The following is a 22,354-nucleotide window of genomic DNA, read 5'->3' on the forward strand; positions in this document are numbered from 1 at the left end:
ATTGTTACAGTTAAAGTACATATTTAAGGACGGTTGCAGAGGCAAAGCTTACAAGCAGTAGTACAGGTATATGTGCCAAAAAATTTGAATATCGAGGGAAAGTCCATTTATTTAAATAATTTGTTTCACAAAGTGAAACTTGTGTTATATAAGTTCACTACACACCAAGTGAAATATTTTCAATTTTAATGATTATGGGTTAAAGGTTTAAAAAAAAAAAAAAAAAACAAATCCAGTATTTCACAAAATTAGAATATCATGAGCTGTAGAATATCATTATCAGCTGTAGAATTCCATACGTCAAGCCACTCCTGAACCAAAAACAATGTCAGAAGTGTCTGTGCTGGGCTAATGAGAAAAAGTATTGGTCTGTTGCCCAGTGGTCCCAAGTCCTGTTTTCAGATGAAAGCAAATCAGTCCCAGAGTCTGGAGGTAGACCGGAGAGGCACAAAAGTCAAGCTGCTTAAAGCTGCTGGTGTGGGTCCATGTCTTTTATCAACTCCACAGTCAACGCAGCTATCTACCAGGAAATTTTAGAGCACTTCATGCATCCTGCTGCCGACAAGCTTTTTGGAGATGATGATTTTATATTCCAGCAGGATTTGGCACCTGCCCACAAAGCCAAAACTACCAGTACCTGGTTTAATAGCAATGGAATAACTGTACTTGATTGGCCGGCAAACTCGCCTGACTTAAACCCCATTGAAAATCTATGGGGTATTGTCAAAAGGAAGATGAGGGAACAGGGACCCCGAAATGCAGATGAGCTGAAGGCCAATATCAGAGCAACTTGGGCTACCATAACACCTCAACTGCGTCAAAGGCTGATCGCCTCCATGCCACACCGCCTTGATGCTGTAATTAGTGCAAAAGGAGGCCCAACAAACTACTGAGGACATAATACAGTACATTAACACACACTTTTCAGAAGGCCAACATGTGTTTAAGATCCTTTTTTTATTGGTCATATGAAATATTCTAATTTAAATATTCTAAAAGTACTGGATTTGTTTTACCTTTGCATTTTTAAAAAGATGTGCATACAGACAACAATGTTGTCAAAACAGTCCAGGTTCAGAATCAGTACATTTAAGTCAACCTGAGGCCCTGGGCCCCTGTTTAAGAACCATGGTGTTACACACACTTAGTTTGTGTTTGCTGTTTAATAATCATTTGATACCTACAAAAACTGGCACATCTAATACTAATTGTAAGGTTTACAGAACCTCAGACACTTTGATCTTCTGAGATGGACAATACACACACACAGTGTATTAAGATATAGACATATGTTTCCACATCTCACTGAGAGAAGATGTGAGAAAAGTCCCTATCCACCTATTCCTTCCATCCACTTCCCCTCACCCATCTCCTCTCACTCAGTTCACTTAGACTGGTCAATAGCATAATATAATGTTCTACATGAGTACAAGTGATATCCATAGTCATGTTTAGTATCATTTGAACTGTCACTGTGTGTCTGGTACAATGATCTCATTCTCACAAGAAGTAAACTAAAAGGTAAACAGATCCTTAGAGTTCAGAGATATATTGCTCACTGTTAAGGTTGTACTATTTCCCAGTGTCTTTCATGCAAATTACCATCTGTCTCCAAAAGGTGCAAACGATCAAGTCTAGGACTTGATCAATGCAAATTCAAATTGTTAGTTCCTGTCTCCATTTCAGGGGATGTCTGTCTGGGTCTGAAGTACTTAAAGAAGTGTAGCAAGAAGATCAGGGCACTTTCTGTAGCCAGAATGAGCCCATAGTACTGTAACGAAGACGCTGAGGCGGCGTTAGAATCCATATGCGGAAGTTTATTGCAAACAACAGCAAACATACACGTGTAACCAGGCAGAGGGTCGATAACCAAAAAGCAGTCCACTCTTTCGACAGTCCAAGGGTAATCCGTAAATCGTAGTGAGAAACCAGACAATAAAGTCAAACCTTGATATCAGTCCACACAGGCAAACAATCCAAACAGGGAAATCCAAGAAATCGGTAGTCAGAAAACAAGGCAGAATCATACACGTGCAAACAAATCAGAGTAATCAGAAAACACTTGGTAAGGCAGGTAAACTGGCAGTACTTCACAATGAGAGAGCACATGGTCACCGCTTAAGTAGTCCCAAACAGGAAGTGAGTGTAGAAGCAGCAGAGGGAGCGCGCAGTCAGTATTCGGGTGATGGCTCCCTCTGCTGGCTTGGCATTACAAGTACGACACACTTGACACACTTCATACTATGTATTTTTCTCAAGTCATGTATGCATCTTACTCCTAGACTCATCTTGGAGATTTCTTGTATTGATTTGATATCTTTGAATAGGCTGTATAACTGGCATAATACATATTTACCTGACTGCTAATAAATTGTTACATTTGAATCTATTCTTATTTGCTCTGTAATTATTGACTCTAGTAGATTACAATGTATCCTTGTTACCGCATTTCCTGCATCAGGATAGTAACGGACTAAAATTCAATTGAGATGGAGCATAAGGCGCACCAGCTGTATCTTTAGAGATCCGGCTAACACTTGGTATTAGTTCAAGTGTACTTAGACTGTAAGGGCTAAAAGGGTATTTCCGTTTAGGTCAACTGAAAGTTGTTCGACCAACCTAAATAGAGTGAGCCTAACCTCTGTTTACTGTAATATTACTCTAGCTAAGTGTACATGGGAGACCATGGCATGACCAAACCAAAGCTACTATCGGAGAAGTAATGTTGGTCGGCTTATATCTATAGTAGTGGTCGTGACCTCCGACTAGAGATAATGTTGCTTTATTCAAGTGTGTACAGATCTATGGGGACTAAACAAAGGTACTTTTAGAATGAGCAAGCATAGGGGCGGCCGTCTAAAGTATTAGTCAGTTACCTCTGTCTAATATCCAAGACTGATGAGAATGTGACCGTAAGGTACGCTAACGGCCGAAGCGATATCTTTGAGCGACATGAGCACCCGAATGAACGAGTACAATGATATTAAAGAGCAAATAGAATCATCAGATGTCTAGATCAATTATCCTATGAAGGACCTATAATGATTGGCATTCTAACCTATATTCGAGGTCATAATAAAATGGAGTCAGATTAGATCATAAAATGGAGTCAGATTGAATTTAACTTCAATTAAATAACTTTGCGCACTGGAAAAACCCAACACGCAAGAAACCTTCGGCCACCATTGGATACCTTCCTTGGGCCAATTACGTGTACCTTACATAATAAATATATTTATTTTGACATAGTTTATATAATGCTGGAAAATACATTTCACCATACACAGACATGCTTGACATAGGCCTTTTATAATTAACAAATAATAAACCAGAGCTTGTTTCCTGACATGTATAAAATAATTATTATAATTATATAAAATAATTATTATAAAACATAGGATTTTTAATGGCACTGAACAAAACCATTAGTTGTCAATAATATGATATTTGGTTTCTGTATAATTATTTGTCTGATTTGTGATGGTTCTTGTTCACAGAGGCATAAAGTTGCAATTTTCCTGAGCTCCAGCTTCTGCTCCTCTGATGGAAGCGTAAGTCACTTTATCATCACAGCGAACCTGAATCAACATCACAGTTACTATTTTAACACACAACTATTACAGCATGTTGTTTGAGTTCAATTCAAGACACATTTAGAAGAACTGCATATAATCAAACCAATATAAGTCATGTTGAAGAAGTGTTTGCTCACCTTGTTCTTTTTGGCTTGTTTGTTATTGTTCACAGTAACTTGAGTATAAGTCACATCATCTGTCTGCTCCTAAACATCAATGAAAATAAGTTATTAAAGGTCCATCCATCACTACTGTGTGAAGCAGAATAATTATTTATCTCAGGAGCTGCATGTTGAAGTAAAATGTGTGTAAAACCTACAGGTTTAGTGAAAATCTATTATACAGACATGAGGTAACTGTTGAAGATGAATCATATTGTTCACTGAGCTCAGGATGGATGGAATGTTTGATTGTGTTATTGGTTTTATTATTTATATTTCTATCTGTGAGATTAGAGCAGAACCAGTAGAAATACAGTAACTTGTCCTGATCTGATGTGACTAATAAGAGTGTGATATTTCAGAGTCAGTTGTCTGTGGAGCTCATGGACACTAACAGCTCATGATCAACCTACAAAACTCACCACAGAGTCATCAGTCGCTCTTCTGACACCTGAAAAATAATGTCATGAGAATAGTTATGATCAAACACACAAACCAATCGATTTCTAAAAGAGTCTAACAGAATTCTAGTGCTGCAGAATAGAAACATTATTTGTGTGAACTCATGAATTCTCATTTGATCTGAAAGTCTTTTACAGAATATGATAAATTCTGAACACTCACCAGCTTTTTGACAAATCACCCAGAGAATCAGAGCAGCAAGGAGAACAGCGAATACAGCAGCGACAATAATCACAGTCACAGTCACTGAGGGAGAGACGATGTAGACAGACACATTAGATAAGACTGTACTACTGTTTAAAAACAATAAATAAATAAATAAATAAATAAAATAAAAATAAGATTAAAATAAAATTAACAAAGATATATATATATATATATTTTATATATATATATATATATATATATATATATATACACTACCGTTCAAAAGTTTGGGGTCAGTACATTTTTATTGTTTCTTTTTTGTTAATACTTTTATTCACCAAGGATGTATTAAGTTAATAATTAAAAGTTAATAATTAAAAGCTCTGTCCGAAATCGCTCACTCGTTCACTCATTCACTAATCCCTATATAGTGAATGGCCGTTGAGTGGACTATATCAGAAGGCGTGAACGAAATGAAGTGAACGAATTCGGACGGTGACGTATAACGTACTTCGCATGAGACATGGAACTGTTGCAGAAAACATCTTTGACAAATATGTACTTTTATTTTACATGTACCTTATTTTAGAAATAATATTAACAGCATTATTACTTTTAAATAACTTTATATTGTAATTATACATACCTCCGCGTCAGCTTTATGGTTTCATTAATGGTATTAATTTGTTTGGTAACGGTTATGTGTTTATAATCATTAAATACTATTAAATTACTGTCAACAAAAATAAACACGTTCATACTTTTATGTATATATTGTTTGCACATCTTGAAACTCTCCCGAGCAGCGTAATATTCAATGGTCGTACACCCCCCCTAAAGCGACCGTTAATTGTACGTAATGAATAGGCTACCGAACATTTTTAAATATCCACCAAATTATCTTTTTATTTATTTATTTTGTTTGGAAATTAACAAAGATGCTAGCTCAGTAAATTAGTAAAATATTAAACTGAGTAAATTCCTATATAATATATTTTGATATAAATAATGCATGAAATAAACATTAAAGCAGAAATAATAAAGATGTACGACATCTCTAATTCAAACTCGTTCGATCCCGCTCTCTCTTCCAGCTTGTCGGTTCTCCGCATTGGATTGTGGGATATAGTGCTTCAGCGAGTGTACATCGGTTGTACACTCGAAATCAGAATGATTTAAAGTAGTGAACGAATGTAGGGAATGAAGTCGTTCACTCAGAATTTGGACGTCACTACAAAATGGCTGACACCCGATATAGTGCACTATATACTGTATAGGGAGCGGTTTTGGACACAGCTACACTTTGTCAGTTTAATCTTGATTAAAGACCTGTCTCTTTAACCTGGCTTACACATAACATAAATACATCTATATCTAAAATCTGTTAAAGGATTGTTAGGCTGCATTAATTAACACACAGCCAGGAACACTTCCCATAACACCTGATGTACTCTTTTTTTTGGAAAGGAAAGGATGTGACACGTGGCCAAGTATTGTGACCCATACTTGGAATTTGTGCTCTGCATTTAACCCATCCAGGTGCACACACACAGTAGTGAGTAGTGAACAAACACGCACACACACCATATTGCTATCGCTGCTGCACCTGGGGAGCAGTTGGGGGTTCGGTGCCTTGCTAAAGGGACTCACCTCAGTCATGGTATTGAGAGCGCTGGATATTCACTCTCCCCACCCTCAATCCCTGACGAACCTCGGACTCGAACCGGCAACCTTTCAATTACAAGCCCGACTCCCTAACCATTAGGCCACAGCTGCCCCACTCAATGCATCATAAGAAAAATGGCATCTATTTTAGGGATCTAAGTGCATGGTCTAAGTGAACGCATGGTGCAGGTGAACTTGGGGCGTGTCCAAATCCACTTTTGCTATTTTAAGAACAGGAAAAAACAGTTGTCGCGCCCGGCGCATTGTCTAAAAGGGTTGTCCCTATTCTCTCAATGAGTCAAGGGTGTGTTTTGGGGCGTAACGTGCATTAAACCAATCAGAGTCTCATTTCCCATTCCCTTTAAGAGGATATTGAGCTTGTGCCATGGCGGATTCACTATTTACAGGGCAGAATTTGCAAGAACAAAAGCTGAACACTTCTTCAGAGAGCAGGGCCGGCGCCAACGGGGGCATTCATGGGCCGAGCCCACTCAAATGAGTAGCTGTGCACTCCCTTTCAAAAGTCTCCCCTGCTTGCTGAACGTGATCATTTTCTAAAGCCAAAGTGAAACCAAAAATCAGCTCACATAAGAAAGCGATTGACTATCTATTATGACATGTAGGCAATTTTATATTTATGTACACAATAATAATTGTTTACATTGTAATCCTTTCATTTTTAATATTTTTTTTGGTGTTGCTGCGCCTCCCTGTGTGTGTAATAAGCAGAGTGTACATGCATTATGGGACCAGGTTTCAGTTGGTCAATGGCGCAGTCTATTTCAGTTGCCTCAAAATAGCAACGCAACAACAATTCGCCTGAACACACCTCGTTTTCAGACCAGCACGCCCACGGGCGCATAAATGGGCACAAATGCATTTGCTATTTAAAGAATGTGGCGCAGGACATGAAAATGATAACTGCGTCAGGCTGAAACTAGCAAAAATCACTTACGCCGAGTGTATGATAGGGCCCCATAGCCACCAGATTAAGTCTGTATCCAGATCAGATGGTCACTGCAGTCACCCGGATCCAGTCCGTACCCAGCCCAGAAGGTGGATCGGCACCAACTTGCATTGCAGCCTGGAATTAAACCACACTATGCTGGTTCGTCTGGTCAGAGGAGAACCTGCCTCCCAACTGAACCTGGTTTCTCCCAAAGTTTCTTCTCCATTTCTGTCACTGCTTAGTGTTGCTTAGTTAGATTGCTTAATTTTCGACAATATCGACTTGATTGCACATATACTGTGCCTTTGGGTTAACTGACTTTAACCGAAAACTGACTTGTTTCTTGTTGACTTGTATTATCGACACACTTTTTTCCTGTTTAACACTGTAAAGCTACTTTGACACAATTTGTATTGTATAAAGTGCTACAGAAATAAGGCTGACTTGAATTGACAAAAGGATTCAGTAAAAAACACTAGTTAACGCACATGATCTATCACCATATTAGCACTAACAGAAACTCTTCCATAACTGTTTGTCTTGTTCCTCACCTGAACTCTTGACAGTATATGTGACTGAGGTCTTGACTTGATTTCTCTGAGTAACTTCACATCTCCACTCTCTGTTGTCATCTTCATTCAGGAGTGTTGTATTCACAGTACTGATACAGAGTCCTGGAGCTGATATCTGATATCTGGAGTCTGATATTGTCAGATTAACACCAGCCTGATTCACCCAGAACAGCTGAATTCCCTCAGAACGGATCCAATCATCACAAGAGACTCCAGTATATGAAAACAACTGACAGTAGAGAGTCACAGAGCTGCCTGCACTGATCTCAGTCTGTGAGGATGATGAAGAGACTGAAACACAAAATAACACTTTTCAATCATCATCAGTTTTAAACAAACAATTTGCACTTTTTAAATTGATCATATAATCATAAAATTACCATGAAGAACATGCAGATAAACAAAAGCATCAGTTCCTTGTTGTTTGTCATTCACATATTGTCGACAGGTGTAAAGTCCATAATCTTCTTTTATGATGTTCTTGATGTTCAGAGAGCAGTCAGACCCCAGACTCAGTCTCTCATGTCTCTCAATGTCTGTCTTCTTTATCCCGACACCAATCAGTTCAACTGCTGCTGAATGACTGTTATAGTTCCATGTAGTTGATTTGCAGTCATGAAGATCATTATTACAGGGCAGACGGACATTTTCACCAGAACTGATGAACACATGAGTCACATCCACTCCACTGGTACCTGAAACACAATAATTTAACGTTATACATTATTGAATTACCACTGTATGCCGCAATAAACTGAACTGTTTCACAGGATTTTAAAGAGCATGTAGAAATGTGTTTACCTGTGAGAAGTGAAGAGAGAATGATCAGTCCCAGCAGACACAAACAGCACTTATCAGCCATTTTCTCTTTCTGTCAGTCTTCCTCTTCATTATATGCTCACAACTCTTTCTTTAAATACTTTTAGCTCTTCCTTTATTTGTTCACTTCCTCTGATCTGATTGGCTGAGTGTTTATTTCTGACATGGGCTGAATTTGACTGACACTATATCACTGCATGATGGACAAGTGACATATTCTTCTGATGAACCAATGATATTATATAAGTGTTTGTGTTTCTGGCTGATGTTTACACTGTTACCAGTAATATTTTATCTGAATCTCACCTGAACCACGAGAGAACCATGTTATTTTAAAGATGCGCTAACACAAAAATCTATACAGCAACTGAGCAATTAGAAGAACAAAAGCTTTATGCAAATGATTAAAATAATGGTGATTCCATAATCAATTTAATACATTTCAATTACTTTATTACAGAAATGTAACAAATTACATTTGATTACTTGTTAATTACTTTCCTAATTTTTCTAACTGTATGTGAGTAGAAAAAAAAAAAAGAAAAAGATAAAAATCTGATAATAATCATTACCATTTTCATAAATAATTGTAATTTATTTTTTTTTTATTATTTTTTTTCTCAGTAACTTTGCTATGAACTTTAATGGCTTAAAGATGATCTCATTGTTGAGGTTTGGAAACATGTTACTCAGAACTTTTGTGTTTGACCACAGTAGAGCAGTGATCATCTCTGAACCCAGTATAGACTGATGATGTTGTGAATTCCCACGCATTCAGATGCCAGTTCCTCTTTTTCTTCAGCTGTGACCTGCTTACTTTATGAGTTAAACACTGGTCTGAGTTTGACTGAGAAGTGGGTGCAGTAATTCACTTTAGATACAGATATATTTGTTTTTAAGGCAAACTTCTGTATGAACTTTTCATTTTAGATGGCTTATTAAACTGGTGTATAAAATATATATTAATAATAAATATTACATGTCATGGGTTAGAAAACTGGCATGTATTAACAGGGTTGGGAAGGTTACTTTCAAAATGTATTTCACTACATAGTACAAATTACTGCTTAAAAAGTAAATTGTAAAGCACTTTGTTAGATTACACAAGTTTTGCAACTTACATACTTTAGCATACTTTGTAGTACTAGTAAGGTACATACACAAAATGTAGACAATCTTAAAATAATAATATGAATAAGAATAATTGAATTACTAAAAATGTATTTTTCTGAAAAACAGCAGGCAGTTAAATTGCTCAGGACAAACAAGGGAGTCACAAACTGCCATCACAAAACATGAAAAGAGTCGTGGATCATCCAGATAACAACAGACAGTTGATAGGTTATGTACATTTCTGGGCAATTTTTATAAATTTATTCATTTTGTTTTGTGGAGTATAAATCTGTATATGTGAAACAGCTTATCAGGACAGTCCTAAATAAAAACAACATGCAACTTGATGATCTTCTTATTTTGTTAAGATGATTACAATTTTAATACTATTCTGCAAAAAAATGCAAAAATGATCCATCAGTCCTACTGACTTAGTTGGTGCTAGATCTGTGATCATGTCTGTTAGTTCAGATAAAATATAGTGAACATATTAACAAAACATCCTCACAGCATCAACATCACATACTGTAATACACATGAAAATATATTTGATTTAGTTAACAGATAAACAAGGGAAAAAAAGAGTGTGACACGTAACATAGCCTATATTTGCTGAGTTTCAGTCCATTTTTGTGACAAAAAGGAAGCTCAAATGGTGGAAAGTGACATATCCTATTTTTCTTCTTTACAGTGATGCATTATTAATAAGACAATAAATTACAGTGTTTTAAGTTGATTTGTCTGGTACAAATACATGTATCATTACACCCCTAATATATATATATATATATATATATATATTACACACAATGATGCAAAATGGTTCTTCCTCTTTCTTCTTTAAGTGAGCTGCTCACAATAGCATAAGTTTAGTCTGTTTAATTAAATTATTTTAAAATGCTTCAGCCAAACAATTTAGTTTCTAACATTCATTTTAATTAACTTTGAATAAAATTTCTATTAATTAAATAAATCCACAGTATGTGAGCATGTGAAGGAGAAACATACCACACACAAACAAACCTATACAGCAACTAAACAAATAAAATAGAAAAGTGAATCACTGCCTAGGCATAAAATAATGAGTGAGCATATAAAGGTTATTTGTTTGTTGTAGTTCTGCAAATGATTATGTATTCCAGAGTGAAGATTCTAAGGTTTGCTTATAATGCTGAGTTGAAAGACATTCTATACTTTCATAACTAAAATAGTGTATTAATTATAGCAGTAGTAGTGTTTCAGAGCTGTGATCTCACTGTTGAGGTCTGGAAATGTGGCAACTGTTTAACAGTTCATCTCTGAACCCAGATTAGACTGATGATATAAAATGACTCTTCCTCTTTCTTCTTTAAGTGAGCTGCTAACAATAGCATAAGTTCAGTCTGTTTAATAAACTGAGTTTAGGCAGTTTTTATTCAATCAGCTGAACAATTTAAAGTTTCTAACATTCATTTGAATTTACTTTGATTCAAATTTCTATGAATTAAATAAATGCACAGTTTGTGAGCATGTGAAAGAAAGCGGAGCACAACTTAGTTGCAACACACAAGTTTCCTCAAAGGTTAGCATGACGAAACTTAGGGTCAGATTTAGTTTAGAGCATTGTCAGTAGATCAAGCACAGAAATTTCCACTCCCATCAGTGCTTTTATGGGATTGTAGCGCATTCATGCTAATTTGCCCTGTTGAGTAAATATTTCCATTAAGGTATGTTTACACGACAGAAATGTACTAAAAAGGAAAATGTTCTTCCTGTGCGTTTTTCAATTACAGATGACGACACCGTCAAAATAATCTTCCTTCACACTGATCTGTGCAAACAATTAAAAACCAGGCCAGTAGTTGGCAATGTTACTTTGTAAAGAAACACTACAGTTTTGCACACACACTGACAGAACACATAATATTCATTCAGGAATCATAGGTGAAATTGTTTTTATACTGCACAAACTGTATTTCCTATACACTTACCCTAAACCTACCCCTCACACATAACTTTCTACATTTGTTTTTTATTTGAAAAAAAAAAAGTGTTTAGTATGTTTTATTATGCCATTTGGTTTGCAAGGAAAGAGGAAATGAAAACCTCATAAACCATGTTTCCGTTGTAGTACTCTTATTTACAGAGATGAATTTTATCTTCAGTGAGGCCTACTAAGTTCATTTTTTCACACAATTGCATATTTTTTTTTTTTTACTATGCTATATGACCATTTAAAAGTAAGTTTATAGTAATAAGCCAGTAAGTCATAACCTGATTTCAGTAAGTACACTGAAGAATCAATGTGATCTCATGATAATTCGTATGTATTTTACGTAAAATGTGGTTCCACAAAACGTACATTTACTTATGTACAATACTGACGAATTTTCAGCATCTAAACGTACAAATACTTACATATTTTTAAGTTAAACAAGACTACACTTTAAACCCTCAAAATAAATAACATTTCTGCAATCGCTTAAAGGGGTCATTGGATGCCCATTTTCCACAAGTTGATATGATTCTTTAGGGTATTAATGAAAAGTCTATAATATACTTTGGTGAAAACTTCTCAATGGTTGTGTAAAACAACACCCTTTTTACCTTGCCAAAAGTGGTCTGGTCGAGGTTGTCATACCCCTGTGGACTGTTTCATTGATTTTTCCCTTGTATGCCCTTCTTTGGTCTTTCCTGTTCCGTTTCTAATTATGAGGTCATTGTTTAATTATTCACACCTGTCCTCGTCTCATTAGCCTGGGTATTTACATTTATATTTACATTTATAAATGACATGACGAACGTGACAGAGGTTGTTAGTATTTTAACTAACTTCCTTGTCTGTTTGTCGGGTCTTAAGTCAATTCTTGTAGTCATTTCATGTTGCTAAAGTTACTGATTCCTGTTTGGGTTGTGTTTGCGTGTGGATTCTGTTCCTGTTAGTTCCTGTTCCTTAGTGTGGATTATATTAATAAAATCTATGTTCCTGATATCCTTGTCCCTATTCCTCATTCCTGCACACAACAAAGGTGACAGAGGTTGTTTTAAATGTTAATGAGCTCTGCTCGCCCTGCCCCTCTCTTCTTTCTGTGGAGAGACGAGTCTGTTTACTTTAGCAGTGTTTAGCCGCTAAACTTGCTAACTAGCATGCTATTAGGAAAGGTGAACGCAAAGATTCATTAAAAAAAAAAAAAAAAAAAAATAAAAAACCTTATACTCACTTCTGCTGTAGGTGAAGCTGGATCATGAATGATTTGCATGAACATAGACGGATATATGTAGATCGGGAGGCGCATTCCATTCACAAACAAATGTAATCTACTGCATCTTCAGCGGCTCAGATGTCAGGAGTAAATGACGACCACTATGTCGATTATCACATCCAGCAACACAACACCTCAATCACTCAATCAGAGATATTCTTGTCTAACTTACATCCCTGCTCCAGCATCAAAACAATGGAGGTTACTGGACTGTCACAGCTGATTTAGGGCAGGTCTGAGGTAAGATGCTCATGTCAATCAACTATCGTGGGAGCGGCCTCTGTTGGTGTGACGTTATGCATCAGAATGGCTTGATTTGAAGAAGAAGATTTTTTTTTTTTTTTTTTTTACAGATTAATTAAAAACCACTACATGGATTTTTATCATTATAGGGTAGATTTGTACATAAACTGCCAACACACATTAATGTTCAAACAACATGAAAAAGTGAACTCTGCAATTTACTTTAGCAACTTTAACAATTAACTTTTTAAATTCTGCTCTGCACCTCAAACAAACCTACTCTATTCCACCAGAGAGGACTGCGGCTGCAACACATCGTCATTTGGATTACTTTTGGTACTGCTGTTGAAGTTTTTGAAATAAATAAATGAATGTGATTGCACTTTTCTGTCTGTCATGTTTTTGGGTTTAGTGACTATAAAAATATTTTAATGCTGCATTGTTACTAAAATGGTAATTTCCCTGCATATTTTCATCAGTTACGTTTTGGGGGTAGGTTATGGGGGCTAAAAATCTAAATTGCTTATTAATAATATGATAAAAATCCATATTTGTTATAAAATGGGTAGGTTTAGGTTTGGGGGTAGGTTAAGAGGGCTAAAAAAAAAAAAATCGCTTAAAGTGACAAAAAGGCATTGATACGAGTATCTTAATGAAATAAAAGATACATAAATATTTTTAGTTTTTTTTTAGCTGAAATTATGTAGCGATTTGTACGTTTCAAACGTTGAAATATGTCTAAATTGTACATTTTAGCATCAATAAAAACATACAAAAATGTACGTTTTGTGCTCGTAACGTTACGTATAAATACCTACGTATAAACAATGAGACCAGGCTGGAAGAAGCCACACTCCTTGTGGAGTGAGCATGAACTCCAAATACAGGTCTCATGTTTAGAAGCATATGACACGACTGCTTCCATAATCCGATGAGATAGCTGCTGTTCTAAAACTGGCAGCCCTTTATTACAGCCTCTGAATCAGGCAAACAACTGCTTGGACAGTCTAAAGTGAATGGACCTGTGCAGAAAAGTGCAGACTTGAGCAAAGTCCAGAACCAAATGGGATGCAGTCATGAAATGTAGCATCAAGAATGCTTACAGTGTGCTCCTAAACCTGTGCTCTGTGGAACTGACGCTTTTTTTTTTTTCTCTGTTTCTGTCTGGATTTCTTGGGACATCTGCAGTCACTTGGATCCAGTCCATATTTGGATCAGATAGTTGATCAGCACCTCGAGACACCTCGTAGAACAGTGGGTAATGCACCAAGCTACCACATAGCTATAATCAGATAATCTCAGTAATTTGCCAAGACAGTGGGCTGTCTGCTCAAAAACCCTAACAAGGGAGCCAGCACAGTCCCAAGGAGACCACTACTGAAGGAAGTACTCTCTGAGCCAGAAAACAGCTATTCTCAAATAGCTATGCTCCAGAGGTCCTAACTGAACACTGCCAAGACCACAGAGAGTGAGCTGTCTACTTAAAACCCTAACAGCAGAGACACAGTCTAGGCAAGGGGCTCAAAGAGACCACTACTTAAACACTAGCTGATCACTGTGTCCATGGTTTACTGAGCTCTTTTTCATGTGAAAGGCAGAATTGATGTGTGGAAATTCAAAATAACTTGACATAGTGAAGAGAGTACACTGTAAAAAGTAATACCTAGATCTAACTTATAAAAAGTGAGGCAAGTGGCTGCATTGGATGTTTTAAGTTGAATCAACTTGCAGCATTTTTTAAGTATAATAAACACTGTAACATCACTTAATACAAACACAACAAAATCAAGTTGAGTTAACTAATAGTTCTAGTATTACTCAGTTAGATAAACCTACTTTTCTTGGTACAGGTAACTTATTTATAGGTTGCTACAAGTAACTTGTACTAATTTTAATTAGGTTTTATGAAGTTTATGTTCTTAGTAAAATTAACCTAATCATATGTGAATAAACATTTTAATTGAATCCTGCCTATAACCTCAGAAAATAAAAATAAAAATGGCTATATAGTCTAAGTACTACACTAATTAACTTTACATAAACAGACTTTGTCAATAACAATTACAAATTAAATTCTAAATAAAGAAGAAAAAGATGGGAAGATAGATTGAAGACAATAACATTTATTCAAAGTCAACCAGTGTCACTTTTAACAGGGACTACAAAACAGTCAATAAATGTGGCTGCACATGTGCACCATAATATAAAACAAGCACTGTATACAGTAAGTGCATTTTCAACCTGTTTTGAACAGTAAAGTAAAATATCCAAACTGCCCAATCTGCAATGTTTAGATAAAGGTACATGTGAGCCATAACATCACATTGTATCACACTGGAACTGCATTGCCAGATGCCATTGAGAAATCACCTAAGACAACTTGGTCAGGAGATTTGCATGCTTCGATGATGGCTTCGGACGCATGAGGTCCAATCCCACAAAGAGCCTCTGATATATCTCAAAAGTATACACCCGTTTTGAGGGATACTTGAGGTCGAGGCATAGGTAAGTCCAAACAGAAGGCATCATGCTTTCGACAGGTTTGGCACATCTCTGACCACGGGCTGTCCTGGGAGACAAAAAAGAATCAAGAGTTTGGTCAGACAAACAGGTATTGAGATGAATATAGCAGAAAGGTAGAAGACAGATAAGACACAAAGTCAAAATTGTACTTTTTTGCTAAAGGTGGTGAATACTACACTATCATGATCTACTGTAGCATGAGTGTTGTCTGCTTCAAAGGATGCATTACAATAAAACAATGCGATTGTCCTTGCCTGTACCTGATTGGTCATCATATTACTGTTTATTAAGCTACAGAGTTTAAATATCTTTCAAGAGCAAATGTAATTACCCCATATTATCACAATATTAATACATACAGACAGAAAAATAGACAAAGCCCAATACATACGTGGTGGACACTGATAAGGTCTTCCAGGCTCTCCCCCATATACTTAATCAGGCATCTCAGGGCCACTTCTCTCCTTTTTCTCAAGTGATATGCCACTGATTCTCAGGAAGTGTTCCCAGATCTGTAAAGAGAAGTATACCATCTTAGTTACATACCAAAAGAAAAATTTTTTTTAGCTGTGATTTAAACAACATGAGAGTTTTGGATACAAATTAGTTTTCAGTCAAGTGAAAATCATGGACTGTGCCAAGCAGCAAAGGAACATATTCACTATATAGTTATTTTTAAGTATGAAAAATGCAAGAAAGAAATGTAATCTTTGGTCAAGTTTGTTGCCTTATATATTCACAACTATCGGCCATTTACCATAATTGAGCAATGTGAAATTCAACTGAATGTAGCATAGCATAAAAGAAACAGAGTATGATGGTGAAGAAAGTTTGAATTATAGTTGTATTTTTTAGCCATACCAGTAACGTTAGATGACAGAAGTGGATTTTAGCTAGTCGACTTAAGTTTACCTGGTTCAAAGAGGGCAGGCCATCTTTCTAGAAGATTTGGACATTTCTATTTTAAGACTACTTTGGCTTTAATTTTAACAATAATATTACTTTTAATCGTTAGTTTGTGTTAACTTAAACTAATATTTGACATTAAACGGTAAGGTAAAAGTCCTAGACAAAACAAGTTAACATTAGTACTACGCTAGTTAAGTTAACGCTAAGTAATGATTAAAACGGATATTATTGGTAAAATTAAAGCCAAAGTAGCCTAAAAACACATAGTACGCATGACTACAGCACTTACTAACAACACGGTCTCAACCACCGTTGTCTGCCGATCGTTGCCTACAAGACCACACTGCTTCTACACTGTGCAGCCAACTTAGCTTGCTATGTGTGCAGGATAGCTAGATATACAGTACAATTTGCAAACCTAGCCTCAGCCTCTCTAGTGGAGTAAGCGATTTCACGTGACTTTACATCACAAATCATTCGGCTAAATTTGCTCAACTTACCGTGTTAATCAGTCTCTGTAATTCAGATCCGCTGCAGCGAACAAACAGTTGAAGTGCCGAGGAAGATGCTGCATCTGCCTGGGAAAGTCTCCGCCAATGAAAAACTTACAATAATTTTGAAATATTTACGTTTGATGAACACACCTGCCACATCGACAGCAGCTCTAAAAAAAATGTGTACGTCAACTCACTTTTATAACATTTCTTGTACACAACAACCACATAGAAATAACTACCCAAATAAATTGCAATAGTTTTATTTAAAATATATTGTTATATAAAAACTGATATATTTTAAGTAAAGAGGAAGTATATTGATACGTTTTAGTATAAAACAAATAAAATAAACTAGATTACAGCTATTTAAAGTATATAAAACCTACTTTGTGGGTGTAGCACTTTTTTACAGTGTAGTTACCGAGTTGGAACACCACTATCCACAAATAACAGTTCCCTCAGATAGGGTTAAGGATTTCCCAGACCACATAAAGTGGCTATCTACTTAAAACCCTAACAGGGAAGAGAGCACAGTCTAGGCAAGAGGCTCAAGGAGACCAATACTGAAATATCCTAACAAGGGGAGCAGTCTCCTAGCTGGAACACAGCTATTCTTGATTAGCAATAGACTCTATGCACGAACGCTGCTGACGTATTTCCGGTAGAATCTCGGCCAGCCCATTTACTTCCGCATAGCGCATTCTGTAGCGAAATATACTAGCGGCAAAACTCTTTCATAAGATTAATTTGACAGCGATTTATAATTTAAGTATTACAATATAGTATTATATAGTTATAAATTATAGTAATTACCAGAATGGCCCATTAGTGAAAGCTTGGGCAAAGGATTAAAGACGAGAACATTTGTTGAAGATTGATGATTTTAGATTTATTTTCGTAATAAATAATATAAACGTATATTTTATACAATGTTGCCTGCACTGCAGGAAAGTAAACTTTTAAATATAATAAATAGTTTCAATACAATACTGTAAACATGTAAATATATATAACTTTGAACAGATGCAATGCAGTAATGTAAACATATAAATATAACTGAACATTTATAATGCAGAAATGTAAATATAAATAACTTTGATACAGTGTTAAACATTTCATGTACGGTGATGTTGTGTAAATACAATATTAAATGATTATTTGTGTTCATTTTTATTATTATTATTATTATTTTTTTTTTATTTTTTTATTTTTTTTGGTGTGTGTGTTTTCTACACCTGAAAATAAATTGAAACCAAACCAGTAGGTGGCAGCAAATGGCTGTTTGAATAAGTGAGTTCAACAGATTCATTCAAACAGCTGATTCATTCAGAAACGAGGCAATCAACTGCCTTTATAAATGAATTACTGAATCACTGACTCACTTGATTCGTTAAAAAGCGTGGATTTATTCAGTAACGAAACGCTGTGTTGCGCGGAGACACAAAGAGTTCTGCTGTGGCAACGCAGACTGCACAAGCAACATCTGGCACAGGTCGATTGGTGCATCTCTATTTAAAACGTTACGATTACGCCTCACGATACGATTAACGTCATTTACAGTTATGCAGGGAAGCTCTTGTAAACAGCGAGTGAAGTATGTCATCCTCTCCTGCTCCAGTTTCACACAGTTATAACCAATAGCGAAAACGGCTTCTGGTGCTGCACCGGATGTAACTGAGCGGACTGAGACCAAACGCGGAAGTGATCGTGCATATTTGTGATCGAGTCAATTTCCGAGATAAGGACTCAGTGCTTACTTGAAAGAGCTTGTGCCAAGTGGAACACAACCTAGTCATAGAAGCCAGGCTAAAGCACAACTCTATGCTCAGACTGCTATATTAAAGCCCTTAAAGCCCTCATTAGGGGGAACCTCTACTCAGCCTAAATGAAAAATTCGGGATTCAGAGGATCTGCCCACCAAAAATACCTAGAGACCCAGGGAGGCAGCCCACGCCTATACCTATCTGGCTTTAAAAAGAAAGGGGAACATTGCCCATATGAACATCACTTTGCACAGGCCCCTCCCACGACTGTTGATGGACACTGCTGTTTTAATGTTGACCCATCCTGACTGAGCTGTAAACGGACCACCATTGTTTTGACACCGGTGCAGGTGTAGACAAGAATGTCTCCCAGGGCCGAAATTGCATACGATTGTCATCTGCAATTATGAATGCTTTATTGCGTATCCTGTCAGCAAACTATGGCTCTGTGTATTAAATGCCACTCCATCTGAATGCACGTGATGGAGATTTACTACTAATCACAGAACCAGCTTTACTGACAAGATAAGCATGACAATCACATGCGATTTATCATGCAGCCCTAATGTCTCCTAAGCGATTGAGGAGTTCTGTTGTTGGATGTAATAATGATCACAACAGTAATAATTTACTCTCAACATCTGAGCTGCAGAAGATGCAATGGATTTTATTTTTGAAGGGAACATTGTGGAAAATGGGCATCTGACGTCCCCTTTAATACATTATTATTCATGTATGTACCCTTACTAAACTAGTCACCACACAAGATAACACAACTAGCATGATCTATAATAATATTATCTTCCAAAACTGATGAATGAGCGGACACACTAGTTCATACAAGCACTGATGTGAGAAAAACAGTGATGATTTACCTTCAGTTACATGTGTGATTGTAGTTGAGGGATCTTGAGTGTTCATGATGTGGACTGGAATCACTGCTGTCGTTGTTGTACTTTGCAGCTGTAATGGATGATTGTTCTTTGAAATTAATCATACTGTAGAATATTATATTTTAATTAGTTAACACACAAGGTAACTAGCATTATCTATCATTACGTTAGTACTTTTCCTCATCTGATTGATGAGATTGTTTTCTCACCTGGTTTCTTGACAGTGTATGTGGCTGAGGTCTTGACTTGATTTCTGTGAGTAACTTCACATCTCCACTCTCTGTTGTCATCTTCATTCAGGAGTGTTGTAGTCAGAGTGATGATACAGTGTCCTGATGAGCATAATATCTGATATCTGGAGTCTGATATTGTTAATTTAACACCAGCCGGATTCACCCAGAACAGCTGAATTCCCTCAGAATTAATCAAATCCTTACAAGAGACTCCAGCAAATAAATACAACTGACAGGAGAGAGTGAGTTGGTGAGGATGAGGATGCTGATGCTAATGATGCTGATGCTAGAGAGACTGAAATAGAAAATAATTCACATCATGTCAAACCACATATTCATAATTTACATGAATTACCATAAAGTACCATGAAGTACATGCAGATCAACTGAGCATCAGTTCACAGTGATGTCTATTCACATATTGTTGGCAGCTGTAAGATCTATAATCTTCTTCTGTGATGTTCTTGATGTTCAGAGAGCAGTCAGACCCCAGACTCAGTCTCTTATGTCTCTTCATGTCTTTATTCCTCATCCCTAAAATAATCAGTTCATCAGTTCCTGAATGTCTGGAACTGTCACAGATCCATGTAGTTGAAGTGCAGTCATGAAGAGCATTATTACAGGGATCAATCAAACTAGATGAAAAATATGTACAAATGCATGTTGTAATGTTCAAATAAAACTAATTTTTTTTTTTGTTTCATGCAGTGAATGCAAAGCAGGACAAATAGTTTCACATTTTTAGGTGAGGTTTGGTTTTAGACTGTTCTTAAATCCAGAATCAACGCATAATGCTGATATGATGCCTAAATCTACTTAATTATTTAAAAATAAGGGTTAGTCATGAACCCCTCTAACTTTACTTTACATGTTTAGACTGTAAAATAGACGGAAATAAGTATTCAGCAAATATTTAAAGACCAGAAAATTATTACATTTAAAACATTCAGTACAGTACATGGATCAAATATCACTGAAATCTGCATGCAAACATCCAGAATATCATTGAGATGAAGATAAATCTTGCTGTAACCTGGCCTGTTATTTGTAAAGAATATTTTATTCTAATATCATATTCATATTTCCTCTCGGTGCTGCGAGTTCTTCCTCCCTGCAAAATAATTCAACACAAAAGCATTTACTGAGCTCTCATGACTAAAGACTTTGTCACAGATCAATGTGAATCATCTCAAAAACTCACCAGCTCTTCTTGCACAGATGATCTGAAGAAGAATCACAGTAGGAGCAGCAAACGCTGCAAACTCAACAATAATCACAATCACTGCAGGAAAGATGAGAGACACAATCAAGAGAAAAAAAAAAACAGACTCAAACTGTGAAACTGTGAATGAAATCAAAGGTATAAAACAACAAACAATGCAAAGCCGTGTCGTACCTCTGAATAATGATCCAGCAGTCCAACTGACTTCAGTTTGTGCTGGATCTGTGATCATGTCTGTTAGTTCAGTTCAAACATAATGAACATATGAACCAAACATCATAATATTTCAGCTTCACATCACATAAATGATAAATATGTACTGGACCCGTCTAAACTTTATTAAGAAATGAAAATGTAGACACTGCGCTGGCGCTATGGGAAACACCCCTGAGGTGATGATTCTCTGAAGCCATGATACCATCACACCAATTCATTGGCCAGTGGTGCTTTGCACCGCCTCTCTCATATATTCTTCATTAGAGTGCGCTTGCGCCATCTCAACTCTGATTTTCTATGATAAAGGAAGCACTTTAAAGTAGGAGAATAGCCCGCAATGCAGCGACTTGTTTGCTATATATATATATATATATATCAGTGGTGGCTACTGGTCTGTCAAATAGGGGAAGCTCATTTTCGGCCTACATCATAAAATTGTCTATTTATTTATTCACAAGAATGTGCCTTATTGTCATAAGTAAGTCACAATGCAAACAATCGTAAAAAAAAAAAAAGCTTTAGTTTTATTATGCAAAATATGATGTATTTTTTCTTTTAGTCAGATGCTACTATATAGTATAAATATTTTGCAGTTTAAATAAGGTTATTATGGAGATTTATTTATTTATTTATTTATAAAGTATTTTAATAGAAATATAAGGTTTCATTATGTTATGTTAAAATTTTTCAAGATTACTATATATATATATATATATTAATTTATAGTCATCCTACATGTTAATATTTAGTGTAGTAATCTATATATATATATATATATATATATATATATTGATTACTACATTAAATATTAACATGAATAAATGAATGAACGATCTAAAAAAATATTAAACTCTGTAAAAGTGAAACAAGGAATGTGGTGTATAATTGTGTGAAATGTATGATGAAAATCAAGCAATTTCGCCAAGCAAATATAAAGAAATAGGTTGCAGCAGTTTTTATTTCGACTGAACTTGAGAAATCCGCGATGGGACTGAGCGCGAATAGCTTCAGCGATTCCTTATAGTACAAAATCGCTGTCAGTCAAAAGGAGATGCAATCTTTCGACAGACCCTCCAATCATCACGCAGAAGCTCGGAGTCCAGGCCAGCCCACTCCTCATTTGCTCCTCATTCACCCCCAGAGACGCTGA

At 36.2% G+C, this 22,354-nt stretch overlaps 1 long non-coding RNA gene and 1 pseudogene across 1 annotated transcript; both read right to left on the reverse strand.

Annotated features, from left to right (window-relative positions):
- Positions 1 to 3,355: 3,355 nt before the first annotated feature.
- The window catches only part of LOC127158007 (neural cell adhesion molecule 2-like), a 122,523-nt pseudogene continuing 103,524 nt past the window's right edge, over positions 3,356 to 22,354 (reverse strand).
- LOC127158012 (uncharacterized) lies at positions 15,056 to 15,967 on the reverse strand. Its single transcript, XR_007826040.1, has 2 exons — positions 15,863 to 15,967; positions 15,056 to 15,517 (listed from the first exon to the last, which is right to left on the reverse strand). It is a non-coding gene; the product is annotated as an uncharacterized LOC127158012 (long non-coding RNA).

This window comes from Labeo rohita, unplaced genomic scaffold, assembly GCF_022985175.1.
Source record: "Labeo rohita strain BAU-BD-2019 unplaced genomic scaffold, IGBB_LRoh.1.0 scaffold_130, whole genome shotgun sequence".
NCBI lineage: Eukaryota > Metazoa > Chordata > Actinopteri > Cypriniformes > Cyprinidae > Labeo > Labeo rohita.